Below are 19,645 nucleotides of genomic sequence, written 5' to 3'. Positions count from 1 at the left end.
CGCCAAGAAACCTTCCGAATTAGAGTTCTTGTCATGCCAGTGTTTCATCTTACTACTCATTACCCTGGGCCGTTCCTTCACACTCTGTTGTTTGGTCAATGAACCACTTCGTAGAGCTTGCGCTGGACGGATTTGCTTTGCATAATCGGTATCGTTCCCACATTTCACAAGAGTAGTGCGCTCCGGCTTGAAACTACCCTCGCATTCTTTCTCGGAAATTCGTTGCTTCGTTTTCCTGCGTCTTTTAGGTTTTGTCAATGCCAGTGTTTCTCTCGCAGGTACTTTTGATTTTGATTTATTTGGCCCATTCGATCTATCAACCTTTGCCTTTGACTTTCGTGGTCTTTGTCGAGTCTTTTCCACCAGTACACGATTACTGCTGAACCCTTTTCCCAAACTAAAGTTAAGTGGTATGTCCTGGTTCTTATAGCGCATAATTTTCCTCCGCATATCGATCCTGACGTCATGGTCAACCAAGAAGTCCACTCCCAATATGACTTCATCAACGATCTCCGCCACAATGAATTTGTGTGGAACCATGACTTTTCCAATTAATACCTCACATACCACTTCGCCTTGGACTTGATTATATTCGCCTGTTACCGTACGCAACCTTGCTCCAGGTAATGACTTTACTCTCCTGTAGACCAAATCAGATCGAATCAAGGAATGAGATGCCCCCGTATCTACAGTCAGTACACGCTCTTTACCATCCACATTCCCTCTGACGGTAAGACTGCTTGATTTCCTTCCGATTTGCGACACAGATATCACAGGACATTCAACAGCTGGATCTAGCTCTCTACCTCTTACTCGCTCTTGCTCATCTCCTCCAGCTTTGCGTTTATGGCCACCCACATTGTTGGAACTATTAGGACCAAGATCGCAATGACGTGCAATGTGACCTGGGTTGCCGCACTTGAAACATTTAATAACTCCGGCATTCTTCTGCTGAGATCCCTTCAGTGCTTCCAAAATTGTTTCTACCCACTCTGGCCTGTCTACTTCCACACGGCGTGCTTTGAAAACTGGCTTACACAGAAGCGACGCTGTTTCCTGTATCAGAGCATGCGATACCGTTTCAGCAAATGTTAGTTTGGGATTCGCATATGTAGCCCGCTTCGTTTCCACATCTCGTATGCCATTTATAAAACTCTGGATTTTTACCCTCTCGGTGTATTCCACGGGTGCGTCCGCATTTGCGAGATGAGCCAACCTTTCAACATCTGAAGCAAACTCCTGCAATGTCTCATTTGCTTTTTGGTAGCGGTTTTGCAACTCAATTTGGAATATCTGTTTTCTATGCTCGCTTCCGTATCGCCGTTCTACAGCAGCCATCAATGCGTCATAACTGTTTCGTTCGTACTCTGGAATAGTCTGTAAGATTTCGGCAGCTGGTCCTTTCAATGCTACGAAGAGTGCGGCAACTTTATCTTCCACATTCCAGTTGTTCACTGCTGCGGTCTTCTCAAACTGTAGCTTAAAGACCTGGAAAGGAACAGAACCGTCAAAGGATGGTGTTTTTACCTTTGAATTACTAGTTGAGACTGCTGGGCGATTCAGTTGCAACTGCTCGATACGTCCTCTCAAAGCATCCACCTCGGCCTCGATTGTTTCTTCAAACTGTAAAATTTTTGTATCTTGCGCCTCCAACTTCGAGGAAATACGTCCTTCTTGCTCTTCCAGTTGAGCAGAGATTTGCGATGATATCTGTGCTGAAATTTGAGCCGACATTTCGGATATCCGTGCCTCTTGTGCTTCAATCTTCGCTGTTATACGGTTCTCCTGCGATTCCAGCTGAGATGACATTTGCGACGACATTTCGGATATACGCGTTTCTTGTGCTTCCATCTTAGATGTAATCTGTGTCGACATTTCTGACATACGCGTTTCTTGTGATTCCATCTGGGATACCATATACGTCTTCTGTTCTTCTAGTTGTGATGACATATTTGTGGATATTTGTGATGACATTTCTGTTATACGTGCCTCTTGCGCTTCCAGTTGGGATGCCAATTGCGACGACATTGATGCTACTGTCGATGTTTGTGCAGATATTGCAGCCAATATCATGTTCAAGTCTGTGCTCGTAACTGTCTGCGATGTTTCGTTTTTCTCTTCAATTTTTGTTGTTGTTTCGTCCCCATCAGGATAAAAGACAAACTCGTCCACATCAATTCCTTGCGACTCCATTACCTCTCGTAGCCGTGCTTGAAGTTCGATCTTATTGCCGGTTGTATTTAATCCACGGTTCTCCAACTCCTTTTTCAGTTGTTGGATCTTCAATTCACCGAACTTTGCCATGTCCTTGTTGTCCTCTGGAATTTATTCAACAATTCCTCTTCTGACACCAATTGTAACGAATTTGCAGCAAATCCTCTTATTTGCAATCCTCTGCTAAGTTCGAATCACTAAACTGTTGAATAAATAACTCCAATATTGAATAATGGAAAAATGGCCTTTATTAAAGTACTTCACAATAACACTTATACTTTGCTACTCGCTGGCTTAATAACCAAACTGATTGATAACTCAAATTAAACTCTAATATTGGCCGCCAGATCGCGTGCTTAATCAATAACTGATTGATTGCTCAACTCAAACTGAATTACTTCTTACTCGCCTGCACCGCTTTTATAGTTTACGCTGCATACTTCTAGGCTCTTCGATTTCCAGAAGTTACTAGTTGTTTCGGCTACAAAATCGCCAGCCACAACTACGTGCACAAATTATTGCCCTCTCTTGTGACCACTCAGATAAGATATATGCATGTGTTTGTAGTTTACAGTCTCCCGCACACACATAAGCGTATAAGTAAATTCATCGGTGTGTGACATCTCATCTCTTGCTGCCTTGTATGTAAATGTTGCTCGTCGGAATGTGTACATATGTGTAGACGCAATTATTGATTCGTTTATGTAGATCATAATGATTGAATTATTGATGTGAATTGACGTCACTGCTTAGCATCGGCCTGGAGATGGCAGCACTCCTCAGTTTTGCTAATATTCGTAACAATATAATACCTAAGAGTAGTGTTTTTGTTTGTGCAGTTTGAATAAAGTCTCCTATTCGTTAAGTTTATTAAAATTTTGTATAGGAAACCATGGAAACATCCCGAAATTTTATATTTAACAACGACTACGACACTTTTGTGAATTGCTTGTATCACTATCAAATAAAACAAAAATTTGGTCCTTTTTTCTGAAATTTGGTCCTTTTTTACGATGAATTTTGGTCCCAAATGAAAACATGGTGTGGCAACCGTGGTCTCGATAAAGTCATCGAGAGGGTGAGAGTTTTCTGTAGAGATAGAAAGCTGAGCGAAGATTGGGTTCTACAGAGAGCGGTTTTTTTTTTAAAGATACACTCTTTATTTGACTATGAAAAGTGGAGTTTGTCCCAAAATACGAAAGGATGTTACTAAAGCATCCTTAGACTCAGTTTAGTTTTATAGTGAACGTTGCATGCAATGGTTTTGTTGTACGTTCAGCAGCGGCTAAATCTTTGGACTTCAATTGGAATTCGTAAGCGAAACAACGCTAAAAGCTAACAAGCCAAACTAATTGGATAATTTTTGAGTCTTTAATGAAGGAAGTGAGTTCTAAAAAAAATCATGTGAAGAATTTGAAATGCGTGAAAAGAGTATAATATACGAGTGAAGTGATTAACAGTTTAAAAATAAAAATACGTGAGATGAATGCGTGAAACAACGTGAGCGTGGCCAGTAAATTATACATTTGTTCCACATAATTAGCAACACTTTCATATGAAACGAGATAACATTGGAAAAGTACGTACTTACATACATATGTATTTAATACATTATTATGAATTATGTGGTAAGTGTCAAGTTAACATATGCTGGCTGAAATAGCATAATTAAGAGCTAAAATAAATAGCGTAAATTCAATCCACTAAATTTGAAAAGAAATAAAATAACAAACAAATTTTTTTTTTAATTAAACGGTTTTATGGAAAACAATACTTACATGAAGTAATAATAATACTATAAGCTAGAAAATAATTAGGTAGGTCCTAGGTACTAGTAATCACACTCCTCATCAATCTAGGGCGTTGATCATACAATTAAATAAAAGCGTTGGGCGCGTGAAATTTCTAAAAATGAGGCGTAGCATAACTTTATTAAGGTTCAGTTGGTCTTACATATGACTTACTTACTTACATAATTGGCGCTTAACCGTCTAAACGGTTATGGCCGTCCAACAAGACGCGCCATTCGCTCCTTCGCTCCGCCAACCGGCGCCAATTGGTCACACCAAGGGAGTTTAAATCGTTTTCCACCTGGTCCTTCCAACGGAGTGGGGGCCACCCTCTACCTTTGCTTCCATAGGCGGGTTCCCATAGAAACACTTTCTTGGCCGGAGCATCATCTTTTATTCGCATAACATGGCCTAGCCAGCGTAGCCGCTGCGTTTTAATTCGCTGGACTATGTTTATGTCTGCGTATAGCTCATACAGCTCATCATTAAATCCTCTCGGTACTCGCCATCTCCAACGCGTAGAGGTCCCTAAATCTTTCGAAGAACTTTTCTCTCGAACACTCCCAAAGCCGCTTCATCTGCTGTTGTCATGGTCCATGCCTCTGCCCCATATAGCAGGCCGGGTACGATAAGTGACTTGTAGAGTATGATTTTCGTTCGCCGAGAGAGGACTTTACTTTTCAATTGCCTACCTAGTCCAAAGTAGCATTTAATGGCAAGATTGATTCTTCGCTGGATTTCAGTGCTGATGTTGTTGCTAGTGTTAATGCTGGTTCCCAAATAAACGAAGTCTTTCACTATTTGGAAATTATGGCTGCCAACAGTAGCGTGGTTGCCAACGCGCGTATGCGCTGACTCTTTGCTCGATTACAGCAGGTACTTCGTTTTGCCCTCACTCACCATCAAACCCATCTTTACCGCTTCTTTTTCCAGTTTGGAGTAAGCAGAACTAACAGCGCGGGTGTTTAGGCCGATGATATCAATGTCATCAGCATATGCCAGTAATTGCACGCTTTTATATGACTATCAATAGAAATTTGACGCGCCCAACGCACCTCTCTGAAGTTGGTAAGACAACTTTTACGCGGAAAAAAATTATCTATTGGGAAAATTGCCGTGAATTATCCGTGAAACAAAAAAATTTCCCGCGGCCATATTTTAGAAAATATACTTCACGTGAAGTTAGCATGCCACTTTTCGAAAACCACCTTAGAGACCAGCTAGGAAAATAATTCTTGCACACGAATTTGTCGTAGATAAGTGGCATATTTTATAATTTCGAAAAAAAATATGACATTTTTTTTTCGAATTTATTAAGGCAAATTTACGGCAAATTCACATGCAAGAATTATTTTCCTAGTTGGTCTCCATGGAGGTTTTCTGAGGGTGGCACGCCAACTTCACCTGAATATATTTTCTAAAATATGACCACGGGAAATTCTTTTGTTTCACGGATAATTCAGGGCAAATTTAGGGAAATTTTCCCGATAGGTAATTTTTTTTCCATGTAAAGGTTGTCTTGCCAATTTCAGAGAGGTGCCCAACGCTTTTATTTAACTGTCTGATCAACGCCCTAAATTGATGAGGAGTATTGTCACGGATATTAGCATCACTAAGTTATCCCATCACTAAGGCGATGCTAAGGCCATGCCAAGCAGTATTTACGTTAATAATCAAATCAAATATACACATATATAAGGCAGCCCAGAGAGATGTCACACACAGATGCATTTACTTATACGCCTATGTGCGCGCGAGAGACTGTAAACCAAGTGTCGGCAAAAATGTTGTGTGGATGTATTAGTGAGAGCGCTTTGATCGCACGAATCAACTAATTCACTGATCATTCTCTTGTTAAACTGCAACGGCTAAGCACGCAATAAATAATAAGTTATTGATGCGCACAATGGCAAGCGAATATTTTATGTTGAACAACGCCTTTGGGCAAATTCAATGCCCGGATCAAATCTACAGATACAGGATGCTGCTTGATAGGAATTTCAAAAAGACCTGCTTTTTGATCAATTTTTATAAAGGTAGTCCTTAAAATGTTTTTTATTATCTTTTACTTACTACTTTAAATTCCACTTGCATATACAAGTAGATCCCTATAATTTTCCTAATAAATACATACGTTTTTTACTATTACTATTAATATTTACAAATTTAAGACTGACACCTGATTGTACTAGAAATAAATGGGCAACAAAACTATATCCATCCCATGGAATACCCCATATACACTAAAAAATTAAGAATTTTGATGAAAATCCACCGAATTTTTAGTATTATTTTTAAATAAAATTTACAGTTTCTCTATTGGATCCTGTTGCATTTTTTCGTATTAAATTAGTTAAATTAATTCATATTAATAAAATGTATTTACGTAAATACTTGCATATATTTTTCGCTGCACAACTTGCGATACCAACACTCGATGTTGACACGCCAATTGCTCATTGCAGACTGAACCATTCACTAAACAAAGAGCGCAGGCTATCTGTGTGAGTTGCTCACCATCTTAATGCGGCAGTTACCCACGAACGTACGTAGAAAAAACGTGTCAGCTGACACGACCTATCTTATGAGTGTGCAATGTAAACGAAAACTCACCGACGTGCAACGCCCGTACGTACGTAGCCCGGAACGTAGAAATCAAAACAATTTTGATTTTTTCCGTAAGAACGTGTCAGCTGATCGCTCTCTCACTAGACAGAGTTGCCTAGTAAACTTTTGTGCGCTAATTTTTGACCGTTTGCAATTTTATGCAAAAACGCCTCATTAAAGTTTGAAAAATTGTGGAAATAATTCGAAATAATTATGTAAAAGTGCTGATTATAAATATTTAATCTATTTATACTTATTTAATATGTATTCCGGCCTTTTACAATATCAAAAATTAAATTGGAAAAAGTTGATGTTTCCATAAGCATACATGCAAAATGGTCAGTGGCAACAGTGCTTATCTGTAAAGAATACACACACAAATATGTTATGTACATGTACACGGACGCACACATTGATTCCTACGGGCTTGAGAGTTCGGTCAAACGTGCTTCGTACGACAAACGTCCTTACGTACGGCACACGTCGGTGGGTAACTGCCGCATATGATGTATGAAACGCCGATGTCTGCTGTAAACTACAAACATTCACATCAATAATTCAATCTTTATGTATCTACATAAACGAATAAATAATTGCGTCTACACATGTGTACCATGTACGAATACGAGCAGCGGAGAGTCAATGCGCAAACACATGCATATATCTGAGAAGTTTGAGAGCTACTGGACTAGTAGATTCTGGAAGCGCCTAAAAGATGTATAAAATTGTGCAATTTTAGTTATAGCTGAGAAGTTTGAGAGCTCATGGACAATGCTAGTACATTCTGGAAAAATGCTAACGAGGAAACCAAAGGGTATAAAAGGCAACAGATGTAGAGGCGCGGTAATTCAGTTTGAGTTGAGCTATCAATCAGTTTGATTAAGCACGCGATCTGGCGGCCAATAGTAGAGTTTCATTTGAGTTATCAATCAGTTTGGTTATTAAGCCAGCGAGTAGCAAAGTATAAGTGTTATTGTGAAGTACTTTAATAAAGGCCATTTTTCCATTGTTCAATATTGGAGTTATTTATTCAACAGTTTAGTGATTCGAACTTAGCAGAGGATTGCAAATAAGAGGATTTGCAGCAAATTCGTTACAATTGGTGTCAGAAGAGGAATTGTTGGATAAATTCCAGAGGACAACAAGGACATGGCAAAGTTCAGTGAATTGAAGATCCAGCAACTGAAGAAGGAGTTGGAGAGCCGTGGATTGAATACAAGCGGCGTTAAACTTGAACTTCAGGCACGGCTACGAGAGGCAATGGAAGCAGAAAGAATTGATGTGGAAGAGTATGTCTTTCATCTTGAGGGCGAGGAGACAACGCAAATTGAAGAGAAAAACGAAACATCGCAGACGGTTAGCAGCACAGACTTGAACATGGTATTGGCTGCAATATCTGCACAAACATCGACAGTAGCATCAATGTCGTCGCAATTGGCATCCCAACTGGAATCGCAAAAGACAGAAATAACATCTCAACTGGCATCTCAACTGGAAGCCCAAGATACACGTATAACAGCGAAGATTGAATCACAGGAGACACGTATCTCAGAAATGTCGTCAGAAATAACATCTAAAATTGAAGCACAAGAGGCACGTATATCAGAAATGTCGACACAAAATTCAGCACAGATATCATCGCAGATCTCTGCACAACTAGAATCGTGTATGGAAGAGAAACTAACGCAGTTTCAGGAAGGGTTCACTGGGCGACAAGATAAAATGGAGGCCGAAATAGATGATTTGAAGGATCGGATTCAGGAGTTACAATTGAACCGTCCAATCACTTCAATGTCTACTCTGAAGGTAAAATCCCCAACGGTTGATGGTTCTGTTCCATTCCAGGTATTTAAGCTCCAATTTGAGAAGACGTCGGCAGCGAACAGCTGGAATGCTGAAGATAAAGTTGCAGCTCTGTTCGTGGCATTGAAAGGGCCAGCAGCCGAAATCCTACAAACGATTCCCGAAGGAGAGCGGAACAACTATGAAGCATTCATGGCCGCTGTCGAGAGACGTTATGGAAGCGAGCATAGGAAACAGATATTCCCAATTGAGTTGCAAAACCGTCACCAAAGAGGGAATGAGACTTTGCAGGAGTTTGCCTCGGATGTTGAAAGGTTGGCTCATCTCGCGAATGCGGACGCACCCGTGGAATACACCGAGAGGGTAAAAATCCAGAGTTTTATAAATGGCATACGGGACGTGGAAACGAAGCGAGCTACATACGCAAACCCAAAGCTCACATTTGCTGAAACGGTATCACATGCATTGACACAGGAAACGGCCTCACTATTGAGTAAACCAGCATACAAAGCTCATCGTGTGGAAGTGGAAAGACCAGATTGGGTAGACACAATTTTGGAAGCACTAAAGGGATCACAGGAGTTATTAAATGTTTCAAGTGCGGCAACCCAGGTCATATTGCACGACATTGCAGCAGCGGTCCTAATAGCTCCAACATTGTGGGTGGCCGTAAACGCAGAGCTGAAGGAGATGAGCAAATTTTCAAGCCCACTCAATCGTTAAACTAAAGCGAGTCAGCCGCAAGGGGCGACAGCTGGCTCCCTCAATTGAATGCCCCATAATCTCTATCTCACAAATTGGAAGAAGGTCAAACAATCTTACTGTCGGAGGACATGTGGATGGAAAGGAACGTTTACTGACTGTAGATACGGGTGCATCTCATTCCATCATTCGAGCGGATTTAGTCAACAAGAAGATAAGACCATTGCATGGAGCAAGATTGCGTACAGCCACTGGAGAAGACAGCACGGTTCTAGGATAAGTATCATAAGTCGCAATTGGGAACATCACGGTAGTACACAATTTTATAGTGGCAGAGATTGTTGATGAAATCATAATTGGAATGGACTTCTTAATCGATCAGGGCATCAATATCGACATGCAAAGCAAGACGATGCGATATAAGAACATGGATGTACCACTTAATTTCGGCTACGAGAGAGGCTACAGCAGTAAACGAGTGCTGGTGGAAGAGAGTCAGCGAATACCACCAAAATTCGAATCAGTCATCTGGGCAAAGGTTGATGGAGATTGTGGGACAAACAAATTGTGGGTTGTCGAAGCAGCAATCAAATCAGCACTGAATATACTTGTAGGAAAAACCCTGGCTATGACAAAACAAGATGGACGTATTCCGGTAAGAGTACTAAATGAGTTCAAGTCACCACTCAAACTGACTAAAGGAGCTATTTTGGGAAGATGCCAAAAGGCTGAAGTAATTATTAACTGTGAACAGCTCCAGGAACACGTTTCATCTAGTAACACTGATCTTTCAAATGACATCACGGAATGGACGGAGGGGCTAGAGAAAGATTATCACAGTAAGGCAAAGCAACTGCTCCTAAAGTACGCAAACATATTTGACCAGGATGGTTCCAAACCAGGCCGCACCAATGTTGTGAAACATCAAATTGACACTGGAGACGCCAGGCCGATACGTCAAGCTCCACGTAGTGTTCCACTGGCGAAGCGGGAAGTGGTGAGTCAAATTATACAAGAAATGAGCGACAGCGGCGTCATCGAACCATCAGCTAGTCCCTGGAGCTCACCTGTAGTACTTGTAAAGAAGAAGGATGGAAAAATGAGGTTTTGCGTTGACTACCGGAAGTTGAATGACGTTACGAAAAAGGATAGCTACCCATTGCCAAGAATCGACGACACTCTGGACTCGCTCTCTGGTACGAAATGGTTTTCTACACTGGACTTGAAAAGCGGCAACTGGCAAGTTGAGGTGAAGGAGGAAGATAAAGAGAAAACAGCCTTCAGTGTCGGTGATGGTCTTTGGCAATTTACAGTGATGCGTTTTGGACTTTGTAATGCACCAGCTACTTTTGAGAGACTCATGGACCAGGTACTGAAAGGACTACATTGGAAAACATGCTTGGTGTACCTGGACGACATCATCGTATTGGGAAAGAGTTTTGATGAACATCTTAAGAACTTGGAGGAAGTTTTCCAGAGAATTGCTGGCGCTGGTCTGAAGTTAAGTCCCAAAAAGTGTACGCTGTTTAAAAAGGAAGTAAATTATTTGGGCCACAAGGTAACTACAGAAGGTGTCTGTACAGCGAATGAAAAGATAGAGGCAGTAAAGGATTGGCCAAGACCACAGAACCTACATGAATTGAGTAGTTTTCTTGAGCTGTGCACATATTACCGCCGATTTGTACCAAATTTTTCCAGCGTAGCCCATAGCCTCCATGAGCTTACAAGAAAAAACAAAGATTTTAAATGGAAGAAGGAGCAAGAAGTGGCTTTCCAAACATTGAAGGAGCGTTTATGCACTGCCCCAATGTTAGCATATCCGATTCCAACTGGTCGATGGACAGGAGAAAGTAGTTGCATATTACAGCCGTTCGATTGGAAAACCAGAGAGGAACTACTGTGTTACGCGGAGAGAGCTGTTGGCATTGGTAGAGTGCATTAAACATTTTCACAAATACCTCTACGGCCAGCGATTCCGTGTCAGGACAGATCACGCAGCGTTGAAATGGCTTCTGCAGTTCCGTAATCCGGAAGGACAATTGGCACGGTGGATCGAGCGACTACAAAGCTACGACTTTTCCATTGAGCATCGAAACGATAGTACCCATGGAAATGCTGATGCAATGTCACGAAGACCATGTAGTTTGGAATGCAAGCACTGTTCAAAAGCCGAGGCTAAAGAAGACATTATAGATGTCCGGCTAATGAATATAACATGTACAGATGAATGGGACAAGGAACAGCTAAGAAAGTGCCAGCTAGAAGATGCAGATCTGTCACGTGTTATGCAAGGGCTCGAAAGAAATGAAAGACCAAACAGAGAAGAGATGTCAGCAGAGAGTCCCATTGCGAAGTCATATTGGGCACAGTGGAACAGTTTAGAATTGATATCCGGTTACATTCATCGAGTATGGGAGAGTGAGGATGGTAAATACAAGAATAAACTGATAATTGTTCCCAGAAAGAGGATTCCTGACGTGCTCAGCGAGCTGCATAATGGTCCAAGCGGAGGTCATCTTGGAATCACGAAGGCGCTCGAGAAGATTAAACAGAGATTATATTGGGTTGGTTGCCGTCAGTCGGTCACTGAGTGGATTGCGAACTGCGAGGTTTGCAGCAGAGCGAAAGGGCCCAGAACACGAAGTCATGGCCAGATGAAGCAATATAACTCAGGTGCGCCATTTGAAAGGATCGCCATGGATGTCGCAGGTCCATTTCCTACTAGCAACCGCGGAAACAAATACGTATTGGTGGTTATGGATTATTTCAGTAAATGGCCAGAGGTATACCCAATCCCAAACCAAGAAGCAGAAACATGGTATGCGGGTATCCCATTCTTTATGGTACTTGTCTACTACTTTCCTTAAGTGCTCCTCCAATTTTCTATTGAATCGTTCTACCATACCATCGGATTGGGGATGCAATGCAGTTGTCCTTGTTTTTCGAATGCCCAATGACTTACACATTTCCTGGAACACAGCTGATTCGAAATTCCTGCCTTGGTCAGAATGTAACTCCATTGGTACACCATACCTTGCAACCCATTCGTTTTTAACCACTTCTGTTCGAAAAACAAGGACAACTGCATTGCATCCTCAATCCGATGGTATGGTAGAACGATTCAATAGAAAATTGGAGGAGCACTTAAGGAAAGTAGTAGACAAGTACCATAAAGAATGGGATACCCGCATACCATTATTCTTGATGGCTTACCGATCAGCAGTGCATGAGACAACAGGCCAAACCCCTGCAAAAGTAATTTTTGGCAATGACCTTAGACTGCCAGCTGATTTGAAGTTTGGGATAGATGCCAATGCGGAGAGAAATGTCAGGAAATCCACTAGTGATTTGGAAGAAGAGCTAAGAGAAATACATGATCTGATAAGGCAACGAACAAAGATTATGAGTGACAAGATGAAAGCCAGATATGATAAAGCAATTAATTCAGAAGGTTTTCAGGAAGAAGATTTGGTGCTGTTATACAACCCACAACGTAAAAAAGGTTTGTCCCCGAAATTGCAGTGTAATTGGGAAGGCCCATACAAAGTTGTAAAACGGATCAACGATGTAGTGTACCGCATACAAACCATCGGTAACTACGAACCAAAATGAAAGTGGTCCATTTGGAAAGGCTGGCAACGTTTAGATCGAGAGATTTGTCTGATCGGGACGATCAGACTTAGGTGGAGGCGATGCTAAAGCTGGAGTCATTGGTGCCATATGTCGTATCGCTGTATCCGTATCCCTAACGTAATCAGCTGTTTATCGTTACGACGGTAAACCAAAACCCAATTGGTTGGCTACGATACGGTTACGACCTTAGCGGCACCAATAATCGATTGCATTGATTCTCATAAGGTTGGTCGAATCAGCTGTTATAAGGTTACCGATACGGTTACCGATAAAGTACCAATGTCTCCAGCTTAAGGCCATGCCAAGCAGTATTTACGTTAATAATCAAATCAAGTATACACATGTATAAGGCAGCCCAGAGAGATGTCACACACAGATGCATTTACTTATACGCCTATGTGCGCGCGAGAGACTGTAAACTACAAACATTCACATCAATAATTCAATCTTTATGTATCTACATAAACGAATAAATAATTGCGTCTACACGTATGTACCATGTACGAATACGAGCAGCGGAGAGTCAATGCGCAAACACATGCATATATCTGAGAAGTTTGAGAGCTACTGGACTAGTAGATTCTGGAAGCGCCTAAAAGATGTATAAAATTGTGCAATTTTAGTTATAGCTGAGAAGTTTGAGAGCTCATGGACAATGCTAGTACATTCTGGAAAAATGCTAACGAGGAAACCAAAGGGTATAAAAGGCAACAGATGTAGAGGCGCGGTAATTCAGTTTGAGTTGAGCTATCAATCAGTTTGATTAAGCACGCGATCTGGCGGCCAATAGTAGAGTTTCATTTGAGTTATCAATCAGTTTGGTTATTAAGCCAGCGAGTAGCAAAGTATAAGTGTTATTGTGAAGTACTTTAATAAAGGCCATTTTTCCATTGTTCAATATTGGAGTTATTTATTCAACAGTTTAGTGATTCGAACTTAGCAGAGGATTGCAAATAAGAGGATTTGCAGCAAATTCGTTACAGTATGATGACTAGTACCTAGGACCTACCTAATTATTTAGAATTATTATTACTTCATAAAATTTGTTTTTATTATTTTTTTTCAAGTTTTTGGTCTTTATTTATTTGCCTATTATTTCTCATTCTATTTAGTTCATTTAGTGACTCATTATTACAAGGACTCTTTCCTTACAATTTGTTACAATCTAAGTCCTCAGTACATAATCCTTCCAAAGACTACTCTACTCGACTCTACGTCACATATGCTTGTCCCTCGAACTCCAAAATATTTAGATGTCACTTCCACCGGACTGTATATAATATTTGTTCCAAATATGAGCCAAATCGGACATCATAGGTCGCTTTCTATTCATATATGTATTATGTGTTCCAGACATGGACAAAATCGGACCACAAAAACGATTTTTTTTGAATATCTCGACCTTCGCGGCCCTAGCGGCGATTTTTTTCATACGTCGCTTTTTATTCATGTATGTATTGTGTGTTCCAAATATGAGCCAAATCGGACCACAAATACGATTTTGTAAATATCTCGATCCTTTCGCCACCTAGCGGCTATTTTTTTCATAGGTCGCTTTCTATTCATGTATGTTTTATGTGTTCCAAATATGGACCAAATCGGACCACAAATACGATTTTTTTGAATATATCGATCCTTGCGGCACCTACCGGCTATTTTTTTCATAGGTCGCTTTCTATTCATATATGTATTATGTGTTCCAAATATGAGCCAAATCGGACCACAAATACAATTTTTTGAAATTTTCGATCCATGGGCCACCTATCGGAGTTTTTTCTTATTATTGCATTGTCATCGGGTTCTGAACCATATTTCAAGTTTCAAGCTTGTAACTTAGCGGGAAGTTACTTAAATTTCAATTACAAAATTCTGCTCTCCCGGTCGTTCAAATCAAGCTAAATAAAACCGTTAAAAAAATTTCAATGTGATCAAAATTTTAACCACCAACCAGTTAAACCTAGCCTAAAGGACCAGATAATGGTGACTTAACCATAACCAGATAAAACAGCTGATCGGACCAACTTTATGGATATCAATGTAATCGATGAATGGTATACCATAACGCTAAAGCCATAACCATACCATATCCAGCCAATTGGTTTTTGGTTTTTCGCCATATCCATAACCTAAAAATATTTGAGTTGGAGAATTTATTAACTTTTTGCAGATTTTATTTATTGTTTTGGATACGTTTTGACTAAGAGACTTATTTTTTGTGGAATATGTTTGTAATTTTTTGCGTTTTCTTCATTTTTATGAAATTTTCACGATGTTTAGGTTAAGGCACAAATAAATGATGCCAATTTGATATGGATAAGTAAAAATATGGTCATGACTATGGCGTTATAACTATGAGTTATTTTATAACATAGGTCCAAGTTTTTGATAGGGTTTTCCTGTTTGATAGTTGAACAAACTGGTCTATGTGAGGACCGGCAAGTTAAACGTAACTTAACCTCGTGAAATTTGGCACTATCACCGCCCAAATCTTCGAGGACCTTATTAAAACGTGGACGTCGCAAATGTCGACCATATTCTACACCCACGTCGATGGCATCATGCTACCAACGGTTCTACACCCAAAAATACTAGGTGTGAAGTTCGATCAGGATCTGCAATTCGGCAAGCTAGCAGGCGCAATGGCCCCTAAAGTTCAAAATCATCACAAAATCATCAAGTTACTCGCTAGCAGCACTTGGGGCAAAAACAAAGAAGCAGCTTATGTGCTACTCGTCTCCGATATGGTCGTCGAGCTCAAAAGAACTGGAGGAAACTGCAGGCCTATCAAAACACCGGTGTTTAGGCCACCAGGCTAACCCCAAAGGAAAATTAAGGCCGGCCACCCTAATGCAATCTAATATAAAACCGCTTATTTGTTACGGCCGTTAGCACTTATACTAAAAGAAAAAGTGACGTTTCGTTAAGTTACCCCGCCCAAGGCCTGTTAGCTTTTGGGGGGGGGGGGGGGGGGGTAAACGGTACGCGTGGAATGGGACTCGGTCACTTGGATTAAAGCCGCAGCGGTATACGCACGCTCGTAAGATGGGTCAACAAGTTTTTAACCACCATTAAAGCATCACACCGCCAGAACGCAGAGTCCCTGAATATATATTAAAGGTAACATTGTAGCAATTGCATGCTTGCTCCTTTAAACTCTCTTTCTGTTTTTTCAACTGCATATTTCTTGAAATAAAATCTATTGAAATTTTAATATTAATCACTGCCTTTCCTTCCTAACTTCCATCGAGAGAAACTAGTCTGGAATCCGCCAGCTCAAGTTTTCAACCGGGCCAGAACTGCCTCGGGATTTCTTTTTATGTCACTAGAATACCATTTACACAGCGAGGCGAAAATACTCCCCATAAAGGTTAGAGCCAAAATGCAACAGTTTCTGTTGAATATACAGAAATCTGGGCATATCAGCAGACATATGTTTGAAGAGGCCCTGCTTCCCATCGGCATAACAAGTCATCTCCATAAATATTATGGAGAAATCCGGCGCCAAAGAACTCAGGCCTTTGAACCCGATGAACACAGGCCCTCAGCCTCGACCACGATGAGTCGACACAGTCCTATGCAGAATAATTCCATTCCGTGGAAAACCCGCGTCACTGTAGAACAGATATCTATCTGCTATAATAGGTTAAATTCATGCTTATCCAGAATCTACCCCGACATACGCCACAGCAAGTTTCATCTGCCTCCAATGGAGGATATTGATGACAATGTGTGACTTTGAAGTAATTTTAGGAAAAGCTAATTACAATGGACCACTACTATTTTAATAAACACAACTGTACACATGTTAATCCTTATATGAGAACAAAGCTTTGATACCTTTTATGTTAAGCCCACCTAAGAATAACATTATTCACGAAAAAATATTCTTTGCTTCCCTTAAACTCATAAAATAAATAACCAAAAATTGCTTTAATAGTCCACGGAAATAACAGAAAATGCATCAACAATTGGCGGAAAAGACTTTTCCATGCTGTTCATTTTTGCGTTGGACATTGCGTGAAAGAGATTTCTATCGCTATATTTTAACATGCAGAGAGGTAGGTAGGGGAAGGACCGCCCTCATACGTCGCTGCTTGATGTGCCTGAGTTTGGATAATGAAAAACAAACAGTAGCAAGAAGGCATATATTTATCTAGGGAATACGCCATATTGAATGTGATATAGTGGTAAATATTTTTATATAAATGTATATAAATTTTTATACAAAATTACGCACATACATTTTACTGGACTAAGTCAAGCGAAGAGGGATAATGTATTGTTACAGTATGTAACATAAGTATGTTAGGGGTCAGTATGTAATCCCCAGCGGGTTAGGGGGCTTAGAATATACCCGCGGCAGGTATTCCTGTCGTAAGAGGCGACTAAAATACCAAATTGATTCAAAGGGTTGGCCTAGAAGATTTCATGTGGTCATACCGCTACAACAACAACAACAGCATAGTATGATGTAATATTTATTGTCTTCAGTGCCACAAGTGTTTTAATCATAAAATTTCCTGCCAATAATCGACAATTGCTATTGTGTGATCTATTTTCTAGTGCTTTTGATAGACTTCAAAATTGTAATTAAACGAGTTATGCTGCTAGGCAAGGAAGTTATATGTATATTAAGGTGGTAATATAAACGAAATAAACAATATTTTGAAGATGCGACTCCTAAAATAGTGTAATGAATTTAGTGCAATTCCGCTTATTTGCAACCTTCTGATAACGTTCGAATCACTAAACTGTTGAATAAATAACTCCAATATTCAATAATGCAAAATGGTCTTTATTAGACTACTTTCGCAATAACACTTCTACTTCTCAACAGATAGCGTGCTTAAATCAAATTGATTGCTGATTACTCAGCTTTAACTCCTATTATACTCTGTGATTTAATTAAATTAAATTAAATTTAATTTAATTTATATGAGTATAAGCGGGGATTATGCTTATTGCTTCAAATGTATGAAAACATAATTTATTCAATTATTTGGGAAACATTTAAACAACGTGACATCAGGACGGACAAGGCGACAGCTGTTTCGATTATACCTTGTAAATCTCTTCAAAGCCTCTTCTCCCGGGAGTGGGATTTGAACCCGCACTCCTACGATGGTTGAAGTGTTACAAACGCATTCAGCCACGCCATGCCTTGGAGCGGGTTGTGGAGGCTGCCTCGTCGATACCAGGGTCAGAAGGAAGAGAGTCATTACTGCTGTCCATTGATATCTGCCTAGTGAGGAAGCCATTGGTCTGGCGGTGAAAGATTATGGACTTAGATACCAGAAGTTACAGGCCCTAGGGTGTTGGAACGAATCAGTCGGAGCGCTATGATCACCTCAGATAACCTTTCTTATCGGTCCGTGTTGAGACACGCCACAAAATAGGATTTTCTTATCTTTTGGTAGTCAGTGCTATAAATGACATTCTATGAACATGATTAGTTTGCACGTTTGGGCGTAAGCTGACGTTCCTCATTTAGGGTCCCTTTACTCCCACGAAGAGTGAAATCATGTAAAGAACAAATACAAAACAAAATAGTTGTGTACAGAGTGTGATTTTATGCGGATGACGGACTAACAGCTCTTTACTATGAGTTACAAGCCTTTACCTTACCTTTAAGCTGCCAAAAAAACACGAACAACAAGCAATTTTCTGACTTTGTGCCACGAACAACGGACTACTAGTCGATTTTAAACTAAGTTGGAAAATGGCAAAAAAGTCGCGGAATGATATCACTGCTGATGCTGTCGCTTTTGGTGTCCCGTATAAGGAGGGCGAAAACCTAAAAAGTATTTTTAACGTGGTGTGCATGTCCATTGATTTTCAGTCACCGCAAATAAGGGACATTTTCCGCACGAGACCCTCACGTGCAGGCAACAACGGTGCGATTGTGATCAAGTTCCATTCGCCGCTGGATCGCAATCGTACTCTCCGTGCGTTTGGGGAGCACCGTAGGCGTATGAAAAGCACTGTTTCTCTGGAAACCCTTGGTATCCAGGAAAACTTCCACCTATACGAGAGCCTTACCAAGGAAAATAGGCTTTTGCTACAAGCGGCTATCCAATTAAGGCGTCAGGGAAAGCTGCAGGCGGCATTCACGCTCCGTGGCTGCGTCTACGTTAGGCATGGACTTGATACATCCGCACAGCCAACAAAAGTTACCAGTGAGGCTGATCTGGATCGATTTCGCCAACCTTAAGTTCATATGCTTATTCATTGTTTTTTGTTATGTAAATATGGCGCAAACATTAATTTATTTTTTTTTCTTTTACTTCGGCTTTGTCTATAACTTACTTTAAAGTTGCTTTTAATTCGATTGTACTCAGTGTTTGCAGATAGTAGAAATGCGAATGGCATTGCGAATAATAGCCTAGCTTTGCTTAATGTCCTATGAAGGCACCATAAAGGTTTCAATGTGGTGCACTTTAATGCTCGTAGTTTAAATGGTGAAAAGATGGATGTAGTCAGAGCGATATTTGAACAATCTAGTGTTGATATCATTTGTGTTTCCGAGACTTGGTTTAAACCTGAAATACTTGATGACCATTTTGGCATAAAGGGATACGTACTCTATAGGATGGATAGAAAGGTAAAGAAAGGTGGTGGTGTTGCTATGTATTGTAAAAAACATCTCAAGTCGAGAATCATATCAAGTATAGCTGTTGGCGTCACTGAGAACTTGCTAGTTGAAGTGTCTAGTTCAATGTCCAAAGTCATTTTTTCGTGCGTCTATAACCCTAATAAATTGTGCAACGTGAAGGAATATTTTACAATGTTGTCCTCGGTCGCAGTTGATTACACTGATATAATTATCTGCGGAGATTTTAATGTTAATCTCTTATGTAGTGACCCGTATACCTGCCCTTTGTTAGACGATGTTTCAA

The 19,645-nt window shown here is 40.4% G+C and overlaps 1 protein-coding gene across 3 annotated transcripts in view; it reads left to right on the top strand.

The window, feature by feature from the left end:
• The first annotated feature begins 3,377 nt into the window (after positions 1-3,377).
• Positions 3,378-19,645, top strand: part of LOC137250526 (allatostatin-A receptor-like) — a 361,545-nt gene continuing 345,277 nt past the window's right edge. For 2 of the 3 annotated variants that reach the window (XM_067783486.1, XM_067783484.1), the window contains exon 1: positions 3,378-3,793. The gene's annotated coding sequence lies outside the window, so the exon portion shown is untranslated. Of the gene's footprint in view, positions 3,843-19,645 lie in introns of all 3 variants that reach the window. The other variant, XM_067783483.1, reaches the window with a different exon arrangement.

Source organism: Eurosta solidaginis, chromosome 4, assembly GCF_040869045.1.
Source record: "Eurosta solidaginis isolate ZX-2024a chromosome 4, ASM4086904v1, whole genome shotgun sequence".
Lineage (NCBI taxonomy): Eukaryota > Metazoa > Arthropoda > Insecta > Diptera > Tephritidae > Eurosta > Eurosta solidaginis.
The sequence above is the reverse complement of the archived record's forward strand: the minus strand, read 5'-3'. Positions and strand labels throughout refer to the sequence as shown.